We start from the raw sequence: 4422 nt of genomic DNA on the forward strand, positions 1-4422 counted from the left end.
CGATACAGCGGGTTAGGTCCTCTGAAGGTAAGGCATTTGGTAAAATGTTTGACAATATACAAATAGATAACGTTGTAAAAAGCGTTGACGCTCAGCTATTCTTACCATGAATTAAAGTGTCCATTGGTAATACTACACTGTGGACATTCTCCCAGAATACCTGGCTTGATTGTCGGAATAACAGGATCGGTGTAGGTACTCACTCAGCAATTTGACTCCAAAAGAGGGAGGCAGCGTTCACGACCGGTTTGACACTGAATCCTCTAATTCATACATGAAGTTAATGTGCCCGTCACTGAGATTTATACTGATTTGCGTCACTGAACACGAAGCATTACTCTGGTTACAGCGGGCTAGCTTCTCCGATGGTAAGGCCTTCGGTAGAAAGATTGACACCAGTCGAATACGTGACTTTCTACAACGGATTGTCCATACACTTTAACATTTATTCAGAGAAATATGCTGTCTAATGCTAATACAGTAAAGCGGAGTTACTACTGGAATACCTCGTTCGGCTCTAGGAATCACAGTATAGGTGAAGCTATTGACTCAGCAGCTCGACTCTCAATGACGGTGGTAACGTTCTCGAACGATTTGACACTCAATTTTTTTATTAATTAAATATAATAATTAAGGTGTCCGACACTAAAATGTCTACTAACTTGTATCCGTGAGCACTAGGCATGATACTCGCTACGGCGGGTTATGTTCTAGGAAGGTAACGTATTCGGTCAAAAGAATGTCTCTATAATAATTGGCAATGTTCTCCGACGGATCCACCTCCTACTGTAATATTCATACCGTGAAAGAGGGTGTCTATTGCGAATTCTGTTCAGTGGACTTACTCGTGGAATACCAGGCTTCACACTCGGAATCACAGGATCGGTGAAGCTGGTGACTCAGATGCTCGACTCTCATAAATGGTGGAAACGTTTTCAAGCTGTTTGGCACACGATCCTCATATCCATACATGGAGGTAAAGTGGCCGTCCGCCAAAATGTCTACTTATTTGATCACGTGACGACTGAGCAAGGCAAATCGCTACAGCGGGTAGGGTCCTCGGGTGGTAACGCATTCGGTAATAAGTGTTACTCTGTAACAATATGTAAGGATCTACAGCGGATTGCCTCTGTACTATGCCAATTACAGCGCGAAATAAGGTCTCCATTGCCAATACTGTCTAATGGATATACGGCCGGAATATTTTGTTTCAGATTCGGAATCACCGGATAGGTGAAACTATTGACTTAGCCGTTCGACACGCAATGGAGGTCGCTTCGTTCTCTAACGGTTTAACCCTCGATTTTCAAATTCATACGTGATGTTAAGGTGCCCCTCACTGAAACGGAGACTATTTTCTGTCTCTGAACACGAAGTTGTACTCTCGATACAGCGGAATAGTACTTCGGCGTGTATCGTCACCGGGAAATCGTTTGACTTTATAGGAACTGGTAACTATCGCAAACCGTATGACGCTCTGCATCGATATTCAAACCGAGAATTAAGATGTCCATTGCCCATATCGTTCAGCGGATTTACTTCCGGTATACCTGGCTTGGCACTCCGAATCACAAGATTGGTGAAGGTATTGACTTAGCCGTTTGTCTCTCACAGAAGGTGGCAACGTTTGCAAGAGGTTTGACCACCGACCTTCTAATTCATAGATGACGTTATGGGACCCGTCTCTGAAGTTTACACTAATTTCTTCCACTGAACATGGTGTTACATACATACGACGCGGGTGAGGTTCGCGAAGGTAAGGTTTTCGGTAAAGCTTTTGTCCTTGTAGCAATTGGTAGCTTTCTCAAACTGAGTGACGCTCTATTTTAACATTCAAACCGTGATTTAACGTGTCTATTGCCAATACTATTCAGCGGATTTTCTCTCGGTATAGCTGGTTTGACTTTCGGATGACAGGATGTGTGAAGTTATTGATTATAGCAATTCGCCTCACAAATATGGTGGTAACGTTCTCCAACGCTTTGGCACTAGAGCTTCGTATCCATATATAGAGGTAACCTGTCCGTCCTTATAAATGATCATGAGAAGACATAGCGAGGCAATCGCTACAGCGGATAGGGTCCTCGGATGGTAAGACATTCGTTAATAGGTATTACGCTATAGCAATATGTAAGGATCTACAGCGAATTGCCTCTGTACTATGTCATTTACGCCGTGAATGAACACCCGGCCAATACAGACTAATCGTTATACACCAGGAATTTGTGGCTTCAGATTTGGAATCACAGGATGGGTGAAGCTATTGACGTTGCCATTCGGCTCTCAATGAGGGTGGTGAAGATCGCAAACGGTTTAACCCTCGAACTTCTAATTCATACATAAAGTTAATATGCCCGTCACTAAAATTTATATTAATTTGGTCCACACAACTCGCAGCTATGCTCTCGATAAAGCGGGCCAGGTACTCGGAAGGTAACGGTTTCCGGTAAAAAGTTCAATACGACGCCAATAGGTAAGGTTCTGCAACGGTTTGACGACCTACTTTAATATTCATACCGTGAATTAGCATGTGCATTGGTATTACTGCTCTGTCTACCGACTCCCGGATTACCTGGTCTGACCCTTCGAACCACAGGACAGGTGTAGTTATTGATTTCGCTGCGCGACTTTCGAATAGAATGGTAACATTCTCGCACGCTTTAACCTTTGATATTCCTTTTCCTACGTGCAAGGAAGGTGACGACGTTCTAAAATGTCTACTAATTTGATCACGTGAAAACAGAGCAAGACAATTGCTCCAGCGGATAGGGATCTCGGGTGGTATGGTATTGGGTAAGGCATAACATTATACCATTTCATACTGTTTACAGACGGTTTGAATCTGATATGAGGTGTCTATCGCCAATACTCTTCAGCTAATTTATTCCTGGAATACCTGGTTTCACTTTCGGAATCACATGGTAGGTTATGATATTGGCTTATTTATTCAATTCTCGAGGAAGTTGGTATCGTGTTCAAACGGTTTGGCAATCGATCTTCAAATTCACACATGAAATTACTGGTGCCGTCACTAAGATATATACTAATTTGCTTCCTTGAACACGATTATATACTCTATACAGCGGGATATGTTCTCGGTATGTAAGATCGTCGGTAAATATGTTGACTGTATAGCAATGGGTAACGTTCTACAATGGCTGGGCTCTGTTCTTTAGTATTTATAACGTGGTATAGCGTGTGCAATTCGAACAGAGTACTGCGGGTTTAGTTGCGGAATAACTGGTTGGTCTCTTGGTACCACAGGTTAGGTGAAGCTATTGATATAGCCGTTCGACTCTCAAAGAAGCTGGTACCACTCTTAGCCGGTTTGACCCTCGATTTTCTAATTCATACATGAAATTAAGGTCCTCGTCACGAAAATGTATTTAGAATTTGCTTGCCTGAACACGAAGGAACACTCACGATCCAGCGGGTTAGCTTCTCGGTTCGTAAGAACTTCGGTGAAAAGTTTGGCTCTGTGCGAATACGTATCGATCTGCAACGGTTCCACGCTTTACTCTAATACTGAAGCAGTGAATTAAGGTGACTATTTACAGTACTGCTCAGCCCTTCAACGTCCGAAATCACAAGAAAAGGTGAAGCTATTGGCTTAGCCGTTCGTCTCTCACAGAAGGTGGCAATGCTCTCGAACGGTTTGACGATTTACCTTGTAATTCATACAAGAAGATAGCGTGCCCGTCACTAAAATGTATACAGATTTCTTCTTCTTAACACCAAGTTATCCTCTCGACATAATGCGCTAGTCTTAGGAGGGTAAGGTATTCAGTAAATCGTTTGTCTTTATTCCAGATCGTAACGTTCTCAAACGGATTGGCTCTGTACTTTATTATTTACACCGTGAAATATGGTCTCTAATGGCAATACTCTTCAGTGGATTTACTCCTGGAATACTTGGTTCGATTCTCGGTATCACATGATACGTGAAACTATGGACATAACCGTTCCTCTTCCAAGGAAGTTGGTATCGTACTACAAAAGTTTATCCCTCGATCTTCTAATTCATAACTGATATTAAGGTGCCCGACACTAAAAAGTATAACAATTTACTTCTCCGAACACGAAGATATACTCTCGGTACAGCGCGATAGCTTCTCGGAAGATAACGCCTTCATTAAGGATTTTGACTCTATATCTGCATGTAACGTTCTACCGCGGATATACTATCTACCTTACTATTCATTCTGCGAATTGAGTGGTCTATTGCCAAAAGTGTTCACCGTATTTACTCTCGGAATACAAGCTTGGAATCACGCAAACACAGGATATCTGATGCTATTCCCTTATGCTTTCGAATATCATAGCAGTTGGTGCCGTTCTCAAACCGTTTGATACTCTATTTTAATATCAAACCGTGAATTAAGGTGTCTGTTGCCCATACTCTTCAGTGGACATACTCGAGTA

Source organism: Lasioglossum baleicum, unplaced genomic scaffold, assembly GCF_051020765.1.
Source record: "Lasioglossum baleicum unplaced genomic scaffold, iyLasBale1 scaffold0139, whole genome shotgun sequence".
Taxonomy (NCBI): Eukaryota; Metazoa; Arthropoda; class Insecta; order Hymenoptera; family Halictidae; genus Lasioglossum; species Lasioglossum baleicum.